At 36.4% G+C, this 13,007-nt stretch overlaps 1 protein-coding gene across 11 annotated transcripts in view; it reads right to left on the minus strand.

Moving 5' to 3' along the window:
• The window catches only part of Dennd1a (DENN domain containing 1A), a 489,363-nt gene that overhangs the window by 367,546 nt on the left and 108,810 nt on the right, over positions 1-13,007 (minus strand). The gene's annotated exons all lie outside the window — the stretch shown is intronic.

Below are 13,007 nucleotides of genomic sequence, written 5' to 3' on the forward strand. Positions count from 1 at the left end.
GCAAATTGCCCTCAATATATTTTTCCAGAGAAAATGAGTCTTAAACCTGCTTGACTTTTCTTCTCTAATCAGCAGTGGTCTCCTTTTCATCGTTACAGATGTTGGCTTGATAAACCTTAAGCACCATTTTCAGACTGGGGAGAAGAGGAGAATGAGAGAATTCTTTCAAGGAACAAATGTAAAACTAAAGAGCTTTTAAAACATAAAATATACCCTTCCCCAAGTGCTTCTGAACACTTACCAAAATACATATAAAAAAATAGATAAAGTTTTCTTTAAAGCAGAACCAACACTTTTGGCTTATTGTGTAAACCAAGGGTTACAATATGATGTTCTCTCTGACATAGATTTGCTTAGAAACTGTAAAAATACAAAGGTGAAACTTTGCTGGCCATCTGCTTAGAAGGGTCAGTTAATTCTTAAATCATAATTGCAAGACAATCCAATACCATGTCTGTAAGTCAATACAGAAGTGTACTAATTAAAAGCTATTAGCACTTCATTTACAATTGATCAGGAAAACATTCAATCATTTCTAGTAAGAAAATGATCCGATTCTTCAGAGACACATTCTGCAAAGGACATGGAAAAGCACAGCATATGAGTGTCTCTTTCCCTGTTCACAGTCATTTCAAAATCTGCACTACTCACTTTTCATACCAAAAATCATGCTAAAATACCAATTTACTTATCTGTGCAAGTGAATTCAAGTACAGGTTAAAACTTTCCATATCATAATACACAAACACAGCTCATTGTTCTTCAGTGAAGAAAAAAGGAGAGAAAAAAGAAAAGGCTCTAGCTATTCACTATATTTAAATTCAAGTCAATAAAGTTAGTAGATGATAATTTTAAAACCCTAAGAACTAACAACAAAAGCAGGAATATTCGAAAAGTCACATCACAAAATGGATGGTGCAAAAATGTTGAAATCATATACAGAGCACTTTAGCTCTTTGGATGTCTTCTAATTCACTTTTTAAAAAAGGATTGGATTTTGCTCTTTATTCTCACCCTCAGCTGTAAGGAAGGGATCTATAATATATCTGGACTGGGACTAACAGAATGCTAGAATAACACCTATACTACCACTCCAGGCTCCCTAGATGAAAATGCTATTGACAATCTTTGCCCTAAAGCAGTGAGGGCGAACTTTTTGGCTGTGGCACTGCCACCAAAGCTTTGCCACCACTGACCTCATAGTTTGAAGCAGTACAAAGACATGGGTCTGGTGAGAAACTAGGCCAAAGGGTGCTGACAGTATGACAATAAAAGTACTTCATCTCAGTAACTTCTCCCAAATGCTTGGGGCCAGAAAAATTACACAGCTTGGAGTTTTTCAAATTTTTAGAATTTTTACATAGACTTCACTAGTTGAACATTCCTAATCCAAAAGTCCAAAATCTGAAACCATGAGCAGCACCTGTGGGCCAGGTGGAGAAACAAGATGAGCTCTTTTGGCAGGCAGCATGTGGGCTGGTATGTACGAAGAGCTGAGCAACTTCCAGCCCCCAAGCAACGACTGATTCGGAGGACACAGACTGAGTTGATAGCAACTGAGGTACAAAAACAACTTAATGCTTACATTGTTGGATTGATTTACAGGCCTAAAGCTGGTCGTCTGAGCATCTACTTAGATACCAATATGCAATATAGCAATTATGGGGGATTTTCTTCTGTCTGGTTTTTGAAATCCAATATTGTTCTATTTTGATTTGTTCTGTTTCATTGTTTTGTTTTATTCAATGTTTGGATTGGTTTTATTCTGTTTTGTTTGATTTTATTATATCTGATGGTATAGGCAGTAATTTTGAAGATAAGAGGCATTATGGTAGCAATGATTGATTTTCTATTATCCTGTTTTGAAGCCCTGTATCACTTTCACTATTTTGTTTTGATTGGCTTTATTTTGTTTTACCTGGCTTTGTTTTATCCTCTTTAAAACAAAAAAAATTAAAACCTGAAATTGAAAGTATTTCAGACTCCCAGATTAGGGATGCTTAGCCTATTGTAGGCTCCAAAGAAGAATTAGCTAGCAGGATCCAAAGAACAATGTGCTATCCAGAAACTCTCTAAAAGTAAGTCATAGTAGTTGAACAAGGTAAGGAGATCAAGAAAGTGAGGAAGACACTTAAAAAAATAGAAATAAAAAAAGAATGCAGTGGGTGTAATATACGCAAAAACTGACAGGCATGGTAGTACACACCTGTAATCCCAGCACTCAGAACTGCTGCACATTTGAGGCCAGCCTGTGTTACAAAGTGAGTTCAATGCCAGCCTAAACCACATACTGAAACCCTGTCTTAAAAAAAACACAAAAGATTTAGACATACAAAAATACCTTAAAATTTGGCCAAGAGACCAAAAATATGAGCTCTTAGCTTATAAGGTACATAAAACACAGGTTGGGGAAGCCACAGAAATCACCTGTAGCTTATCCTTTTTCTTTCAATTGTCATGTGGTTAGCACTCTTCAAGTAGCAAATTTCATAGGGAAATGACTTATATAAATCTTTAATATCACATCCTCTTTCTGGCAGTAGTTTGTGCTTGGGAACCACAAAACACTGATGGAAATAAAAATCAAAATTTTTTTTCTTTTTTTTTTTTTTTCTTCCTTTCTTTTCTCTCTCTGTTTGGTTTGGTTTGGTTTGGTTTTTTGAGACAGGGTCTCGCTATGCAGTTCAGGTTGGCCCTGAGCTCACTTTGTATCTCAGGCTGGTCTTGAACTTGCAACAATCCTCCTACCTCAGCCTCTTGAGTCCTAGGATTACAGGCATGAGCTACCACGCCTGGCCTAAAACTTTCATTTTTCTATCACCATTTCATGAGGAAATGAACATCAGAAACCAAACTTCATGATGTATTCAATTTTGTTTTAAAAAAAATTTTGTTCATAGGTAGGAGATAGTTCTTAAATGTCTTTGATCAACTATTCATAAGCCATATTAATAAAAATGTATCACTGTAAAAGTTTTGTTCATATATATATATATATATAAAACACAGCAGAATTGAAAAAAAAAAGACAACAAAAACAGATGAAAAAGAATCAACCCATCCTTACACACTGAAAGCAAAGATGATATTGGCATGTCAAATGTAGGCCACTCCAACCATACGGTCCTAAACAGTACCTAGAGAGTAGGCAACATAAACACAGCCCATTAAATTCTTTCAGTTGTACTTAAGACCATCCCTAAAGTGAGCATTTTAGATTGGGGGACCAGGAATTTAATTCACAACCTGCATCCCAGATTTTTAACAAAGTAATATTCCAAGGAAATATATGCATTATTACTTACTACAATTCAAGCACAAAACTTTTGTTTAGTTTTATGCCCTTGAGGCCCCTGAGAGTTACAAAAACAAACTTCATAGGTCCTTAAAATTCTCTAAAACAATGCTTTAAAAAAAAAAATGGAACCCTTTTTAAAGTCAAACTCCAATGTATTAAGTACCATTCAATTAGCTCAAAGAGCCAGCCTGATAGTTAATAAATCTATGAAAGCCATTTTGTAAAAATTAACACAGAGACTGCAAACAATTTATTGGAATTTTCTTAAAACATCTATTTTGCACAGGAGGTTGAAATTTTTTTCACACTGAGTTGATCGCAATGCCATAATGTCACCAAAATATCGACACTGGAAACATCTGAGTTAAAAAGGTCCAAATACAATCTGCTTTTCTCAAGCAACACAACACCCGCCTTACTAACAGTTTCAGCATGGCACATGTACAAAACCTAGCACCCCACAGTTAAGCAAACCGCCTTTAAATTTTCTGTCTGGCAGCAATCCACTTGCGTGTCTGTATGTTTTTACAAGTACTCTATGTATTTCATTGCGTCAGCTGCGTTTCTTTGAGTTTTAAATGGTCTGGGAACATTTTATGAAATGTTCTATATCCTTATATGGAAAATAACATACACTGGAAAACTGCATCGTTCTAGTATTTATGTATCTATTTCTTTATCCACCATCCAATGCTATAATTGCTAATGTTCCAAAACACCTTCTCACATTCATGCGCTCACAGCCAAATGCAGTGTCACCAAACAGCTAACTTTCAACACGAAAATCTGCAGATGAGAATCCTTCCATGGAAGAAAGCAATATAACAATTTGCTGAGGCAACTGGCTTAAAATAAAATTATCGGCATATGTCAAGCTTATTCCCTGAGAATTGTCTCTCACAGAAAATTAAAAACATGGAACATTCTGCTTACCCTCCCTCAGCCACCTTCTCCTGATTTAAGTAACAATTTCTTTCAAGTTTCCTTGGTTTCATCATCATTTCTTCATCTTACAGTAAAAAAAAAGCATTATATTTAAAATATCTTGCCAACAGTATGTTATCATCTGATAAGAGTTCACATATCTTTTCACCAAATACAGCTAAATGAGGCATCTGGCTTTTAACAAGATTTCAGATCCTGTGCCTTCTCCCAGAGCCATGGCCATCAATGGGGCTGTCCCCACAGAACAGTGTGTTCACTGCTTCTCCTGAGGACCATGAGATTTCCAGGCTTGAAACAGGCATCTCATAGTATAGGACCCCAACAGTAAAATGTCATTCAGGCAGAGAACATGACCATACTAAAACACTGTGTCTTCACAACAGGAAAAAACTGATCTCCAGAACAAACATTTCTTGCTTTACTTGTTTTTTTTTTAAGTTAATTTTCTTCAATCTCCACAATCAATGTTTTCAAGTCTTCTGCTATACATACTTTTAAATCTTTAAGATATACCAGATTGCCACAGTATGTTTAATTAATAGAATAAGAGTTTGGGCAAGATTTACTGGAAAGGTGCTATAAATTATTTTACACAGGCTCCAAAATCCTTGAGTTCTGCCTTAGGCTTAAAGTTCCTAGAAAACGTGGTAGACAGATCTTTTACAACAGAAATTCAAAATAATTCATAAAATTACTGATTATAAATATGGGCTCATTTGCACATCAGTAACTAGTACGTGTACACACACACACATACACAGATGATACCAAATTATTTTCCTGTTTCCCTCTGTTATACCAATGACTCCATTTCAACAGTTAAGGTATGACCTAATTTTAAACTTATTTTTGAAAAATACACTGACTACATTTTGTATGAAACTTCTAACAACTGTATTAACCAAATGCCACTAACATCTTAACTGGGGCTCTTTTAGGAAATTTCAGAGAAGCTGGAAAAGTTAACAGTTAACACGAGAATTTACACTGCTTTCACTTTTAAAACTGCTTTCACGCAACAATGTTATATTTAATGCCTACTGAATTTATCCAATCATTATCTGTAGGATATTTCATTAAATAAGACACAAATTACTGAACATTTTAAGGCTTATTGTTATTTTTTTTAAAAACTGGCTTTAAAATGCAGGACTTTAACATTAGCTATAAACAATATAATGCCATTGTTCAATTTTGGAGTTTAAGATACTATCTTTCTCTCCCCAGAACCAAAACGTTAATCCAAGCTGTAATCAGATTTAATTTTCCAGATGAGAAGAGGGGAATATGCTGCAAGCGGGATAATAACCTATTCCACTGTTGTTTCATTAATGGTATTTTCTAATTTTACACACCAAAACTAGACTCAGAAGTCTGAGAAGCTATATCACCTTAAAAGAACTGGCTGACATCTTTCCCAAAATACAATCAGAAGTAAACTTTCTTTTAATTTTTAAGGGTAAAAGTTAATTTTCTTCTATAACAGAGAACTAAGGTTTTCTGACAGCATGACTCTAAACTGGACTGTGCCAAGTAAAGAATTTTGAAGACACAGCTTATTTAACCTATTAAAGTTACAAAACTTTAGCTTCACTTATTTGGTGAAATGTATGAATCATTACTTTAGATTTTACCTAAATACAATTATTCCAGTGAATTATTTTTATGATAATTAAAATTTGATCATTAAAATAATACATATTTTAATGGAATGCTTCAAATATTCTACCACAGTTTTTAAAAACTGCTATGTTTTCTTGACAGTGAACAAGAAGATTTATTTTGTCCTTCCATTCAAACTTTTAAAAATTACTTTTTTAAAAAATATGCAGATTGGCCCTAAAATGTCAAAGCAGTCTAACTCACAATTAGAAAAAACCAAAGTACTTTAAATAGTTATTTGGTTTGTATATACAAAATTTGTTACTTAAAATAAGTCTATTCCCTGTATTAACTTTTTGCTCTGTAAGACAAAACTGTAAGACAAAAACATTGAGCCATCCTAACTTTAAAACATGATTTTATGTATTTCCCCTTCCCTTAGTGGAGTTTAAAATACAACTGAATACCTTTTTACAGCAGTCAGACGGATAACATAGAAATAGCTGACCATCTACACCCATAATAAAAATACAAGTAGCATTATTCAAGGAAGAAAAGCAAAACCCACCTCGGTATGGTAACCAACAGAACTGTTCATATGCCTGATTCCTCCTCAACTAACATACTCTGCCTTTCAGATATATCCTGCTCGGATGTGACTATTTATGCATAAACAGCAGACACTGACCTATTGTTTTCAGTGTTGGAGTTATGAATGTAGTAGAGTTACTAATTAAGTGAATCAACAGTCCTAAATGCATCAGCTGCTCTACAAATAATGAGTCCACTGACACTATACAGTAAAATCTAAAGAGCTTCCTCTTCCTTCTGGAGAATCCTGATAGATTTTAACCAGAAAATGTCACCACTTAAATGATGATTTGAAACAATTTTTACAAGTAACTTCATCTACAAAAGGAATACATCTGATCCTTAACCAAATTTACGCCACATACACCTCAAATCACACATAAGTGAAATTTCAAAGGCAATTTTAAAATGGAAAAAAGAGTAAAGTGTGCCAAATAGAAAGAAAAACAAGTCAAAAGGATATGTTCACGTAACACTTATGTTTTTTCCTACTACAGAACATAGTTTTCAACTTTATTCTTTAAATTTAAGAATTTAGGGCTTTTTGAAATTAGCCCAGAGTTTGGAGCAAATTTCTAAAATCTGTTAATTTGATTTATAATCCTTACAGATGGACATTTTTTAAATAGTTTTGATTTGGGGCTTCATGTAATTTTTCTGAGTCACCATTCATTATGTTTTGTGTGTTTGTGTATGTGTTTCTGGAAATCAAACACAGAACTTCAAGCATGCTAGACAAGTATCCTGCCACTGAGCTATACCCTCAACTCTATCCTACATTTGCTTGTTTGTTTTTTTCTACTGGGAATCAAACTCACGACCTTGTGCTTGTCAGGCAGGAGCTCTACTGCTGATCTATATCCCCAGCTCTTATATATATTTTTTCTTTTTTTCCCTATATCTTTTAATAAGTCTAAGTGTCATATTTTATGCCATAGCTTCATAATTAGAAATAAACACATTTGTCAAATTTGGTGGAAAAAAATAACTTATTTTTTTAAATACTATATAAAACAACTGATGTACCAGTGCAGTGATAGGTGTTTTTATTTAAAAAAATTCTGGGGGCTGGGGGTTTAGCTCAGCGGCATAAGCGCCTGCCTTGAAAGCAGGCAGTCGTGAGTTCGATCCCCGGTACTGATAAAAAGGAAAAAGACAAAAAAAAAAATTCTGACTTTGTCTTCATGATGAATCTACATGCTGCTGGGATTATCATCATTTTTATCGTAAAGACAACAATAATCTTGTTTATATTTGTCTAAAGTTAGAAAATCAGTATAAATTCATAATACAAAATACTCTGATGTGACAGGCCAGCTGGTCAATAAGCTACAGTTCCCTGCCCTCCAAGAGTTTCCAGTCTAACTAACCCTAACTGGAGAAATTACCAGGATTTGCCAAATACTATACCAGGGATTAGCATAAGGGCAATGTTATAGTTTCTATCTAGAGGTCCTCCATGAGCTTCACACACTCAAAGGTAGGGCTTTGGGAAGGAGATTGGATTATAGAGACTTAGAGCTGACTTGCTGTGAAGTGGTGGGCCTGATGGGAAGAGGCGGATCATTGAGGGTGTGGTTTAAAAGGGGCTTTCTCTCCAGTTCCTCCCTTCTCACAGCTCTTCCTGCTCAAGATGGCTTATGCAATTCTCCTCCTCCGTGCCCCTCTGCCATGCCGTCCTGCCTTGGAGCCAGCTGACTATAGACTGGAAAATATGCCACAATAAACCTCTCCTCTAAATTGCAAGTGTCAGGTTTTGTGTCTCAGTAACAAAGAAAGTGACTAAGACAGGCCTTTAGCATTGGTCCACAAGAGAACAGCAAAGGCTCCCACAAAAACAGTAATAGAAAAGGGTGCCACACATCCTCTTCTTTACAGTATAGAAGGAGGTATTTTATGAGGTTAAGTCCCATGTTTTACTTAGCTTTTATCTCCTATGAAATGCCTTTCCCGTTATAAATACCCAACAAATATTTGGGGCATAATAGAACAGAATAAACTCATTAAATATATTGTCCAAGTGGATAAAAGACCAATTTCCAAACATCCAACTGAAACCAAGCCTTTGTATGCTATAGGTTTCCTAAACATCACATTGGCAGTAAGCATATAATAAATGTTAGCATTATATAGTTAATCCCAATGGAGAAATAAGCAAGTACTATAAATTAGATGGCTACAGATGTATAGATGTGCCTCAAATTGGAAATCCGGGTGTTCCTGAAATAAACTTTTATAAACTCAATTAAAATTTTCCCATTGCTTTCTATTACTTACTTTAAAATGTTATAACTTTATCAGAAACCGATTTTCTCTACATTGTCAGTGGTTCCAAAATCTTTAAGCTACAGTTTACATGCCTCCTGGCATCTGTTTGCTAATGATCTGTAAACATCAAATGCACTAGGGACTCTCCCAGATTTACAGAACCCCTGAGGTGAATCTGTATAATTTGAAGGACCTCTCTGCTAATTTCTTTGCTTTCTAGATTTGCAGACTGATTTTCAAAAACAGAGGCCCACTAAACATTTTTGTGGTAACAATTAAAATACTACCAGCTACAACTTACTGAATGCCCAAGTACACTAGACATTGTCACAGTGGTTAATTTACCTTATTTAACTATAAAACCCTGCCAGGTAAGAAGATGTATCTCTTTTTATAAGTAAGAAAAGTGAGGCCCACTAAGAGCAAAGCACAGTTAATAAGAGCTGGGAGTCAGCCCGGATCCATCAGACTCCAAAGAATCCAACACTGGCTTTCTTTTTTCCTTTATTTATTTATGTCCTCCTGTTGGTCTGTCTTCTAGTCATTATTGTGATTCAACAATAAGAATACATCTGGACAAATAAGTAAAACATGTTGTCATGAAACAGGCCCTAGCAGACTATGAATGAGAGCTTTCCAATTCTTCTATTTAAATTTCTTTGCCAAGTTCAGGATATAAATAAAATGAATTCCAAAGTAACTATCACTCAACTCAACTAGTAAATACCATATTTAAGAGATGAATTCACATTTAAAACTTAGAATATTTTTGAAGGCTATAGATGATTCTTATATCATCTATGTAAAAAAACCATTTGCTAAAGAATGAATAAGAAATTACCAAGAAAAAAAATTTCCTACTTAAGAAAATGTGTTTCCATGTAACTTTAAAATCACACTGAGAACCTTAGTGCCAGCACCAAACTTGTGTACACACATGCCAGATAAAAGCTGATGACACTGCAAGTGATGGACATACTGTGCTTGCCAATAAGACAACTTTGGTATGCTGTACCAACACTCTGTCTCTCCTCCTGCGAACATCACTACCCACCTTTATCTGTACCATCAGAGAAATAGTGTCTATACCCTATGCCACTTTTTATAATTGTGATAAAATACAAATCCCATATATCTTTGAATTACCATGCTGAGGCATTAGGTGCATCTACACTGTTGCACAATCTCCATCATCCACCTCCAGAATGTTTCGTCTTCCCCAGCTGAAGCTGAACCCACTGAACACCACCTCTTCGTGATCCCCTGCTACCACTCCCACCCCACCCCCACCCTGGCAAATAGCATTTTGCTTCCTGTCTTTATGAATTTGAGTGCTCTAAACACCTCACCTAACTGGAATCAGACAGTATTTGTCCTTTCGTGAATGACTTCTTAGCATAATGTCTTCAAGGTTCATTCACATTGTAGCATCTCCATCTTCACCAGTTCAATGCTGGTCTGAGCCATCACCTGGATTATAACAATCACCTCCTAACAGTCTCCTCGGTTTCTGTCACTAACTCTCTACCATCTGTCCTCAAAACAGCAGTCAGAGGAATCCTGAAAGGCTCACACCTGGTCCTGTTGAAGTGTCTCCTCCTCCCAGAACCTGATCCACCTTCCATCACTCTCCTCTCCTAACTTGGTTCCTGCCTTACCAGTCCACTGCTTCATGACACTGCTTGATGGCCTTTGTCCTTGATGTCATTTGGTCAGCTAGATAGCAAGGACTGTGCTAGCAGACTTTATTTACAGGCTAGTGTCCCAACATAGTCTTCCTCAATCACTGTATTTAAAATCATGATTTCCCAAACCGGGCAAGGTGGTATATGCCTGTAACTACAGCATTCAGTGTGCTGTGGCAGGAGGATCACCAGGATTCCAAGGCCATTGTGGGCTACAGAGTAGGTTCAAGGTCAATCTGGAACACGTAGCAAAACCTTGTCTCAAAAAACCAAAGCAAACAAAAACTACAATTTGCTATCCCTACCATTCCTAATATGCCATTTTTTTCTTACTGCATTTTATCATCCAACATGGTATATAGGCAACTTGTTTTTATCCCACTCAGATTTTACTTCACGAAAGCAATGAACTTTACCTGTTTTGTTCACTAAATACCTAAATAGAGACTAGCACAGTAGTGGTGGACCAATGGCACCCATGCAGTAGTGAGATGCTTGTTATCAGGGAAAGCCCTAAAAGGTTCACTACACATACATACATACATACGTACGTACATACATATATACATACATACATACTGAATGAAGAAAGTAGATAAATACAATTTTTAGCAAATAATTTGACTACACATATTGAAAACATCAAGAAGGTTTACATTAATAATAATTCTATACCTCAAAATCTATCCAAAGGAAATAATCTGAAATGCAAGAAATCTTTTAAATGTTTGTTTCAAGTGTTGCTTCAAAAACTAGAAAGGAACACAAATAGCTCAAATGACACAATATTTATATCACGTTAAATTTAGACAGTTTCTGTATTAACATGAGAAAACAGTTAATTGCCTTTTGGAGAATTAACTCATAATAGCAAGACACAGGGCTGGGGGTGTAGCTTAGTAGAGCTGCTGCCTAACCCTAGGTTCAGGCTCCAGCACAATCAATCCATGGATCAATCGACTGATCACTGTAAACCAAGTGTGGTGACACAGGCCTGCACTGAGACTGGCGAAGGAGTAAAAGCAAGTTCAAGTTCCATCTGGGCAATTTAATGAGAACTTGTCTGTACATTTAAAAAATGATAAGAAAGGGGCTAGGGAGGTAGCTCAGTGGCACAGCACTCCTGGGTTCAATCCCAGTATCATCAATATCAAACTTTATCACACTGTGATCATATCCTTGGTGTATCCTGTGAACATTTTCAACAAGACTAAAAGACTAAAAATTGATCAAACTGTCTAGCCATAAGGGTTTGAGCTGTGGATCATAGGTGATTTTCCCTCTTTTCTTCATTTTTCAAAGTTTTATAATTTCTTTAAAAATGAACTTTTTAAAAATAAACTTTGTAAATAATGACAGACTCCTGGGAAATTATACTTAAATGGCATACAACAGCATACAGCATCCCAATCCACCTTGAGGATTCCATCCTTGGCTGCTTGAACCCACTGACTGGTCTCTTCCCTAGGCTTCCAAAATGTAACTCAGCACCTGACTGTGCACTGAATCACTTAGTAACTCTTGAGTGTTACTTCTTTCATATAAGTACCCATCTCTTCAGTAAGTAAATTAATCTCTCCCCAAGCTATACCCCACATCTCCTTACCACCTGTGCTCACCCGAGGGTTAAAGGCATCTAATATTACTTTTAAGCACAGTGCCCAGCACCTCCATACACAATGACTGAACCAAATCCTGCTCTGAACTGTTCGCAATAAACTTCCCAGGGCCCACTGATTTAGGACAACCTCTAGCCAAGTCTTCTCCAAAATGCTCTGCAAATACCTATTTTCTCTATCACACATCATGATACACACAGACCACATCATATGACTTGAGCTTCACAACTCTGAGTATTTTTTCCTCAGATAACCAGAAGAGGATAAACCACAGACCCATAATCATGCCATGGCAAATGTAAAAGCACCAAATTCACAGATTTAACTCTAAAACCTAGAATCTATTGCGCTTCTACACAAGCAGATGTTATCAAACTTGAGCATGAATTAAAATCACCTCACGTGCTGAATTCAGGTTCCAGTTCATTGGGTCTGGGGTTGTGCCCCAAGAATTTATATTACTGACACATTCTCAGATGATTCTAATGCTGCTGGTCTGAGGACCACACTTTGAGAACTGCTGTTATATGGACTTGACAAAACACTATCGATGGGGATCCACTTAGTACCTTAGAAAAGGTGTGGTATCTTTAATTCTTTCTAGTTTTAGCTCAGGAAATACAGCTCAGTGAAAGTCTGCACTTTCCCTGAGGCCCCTGTAACCAGGACACTGGGTGTGACTATGTTCTACCCCTCAGATCTACCTTAAGAGACTTGAAATCAGAGCATAGCAATGTGGGAAGCCAAGAGGTGCCATAAAAAACACAGAACTAGCAGGAATGGCATAATGTTTTCTGTCACCTCCAACTGGCCCATAAGAGGTACACCTCTACCCTGTACAGATCACATCAGACCACAATGCTCCATTCACCTGCTCATCTTCTCTACCAGGTGCAGCTTTCTTGACTACAGTATCCCTTTCATGTGTCTTTCTTTCCCCTGTGCCTAGAACACTGACTCACTGCACACAATCATCCTTCAGCAAACTTATATACAATC

Source organism: Cavia porcellus, unplaced genomic scaffold, assembly GCF_034190915.1.
Source record: "Cavia porcellus strain 051 isolate PalLab524CR breed Dunkin Hartley unplaced genomic scaffold, mCavPor4.1 scaffold_1, whole genome shotgun sequence".
Taxonomy (NCBI): domain Eukaryota; kingdom Metazoa; phylum Chordata; class Mammalia; order Rodentia; family Caviidae; genus Cavia; species Cavia porcellus.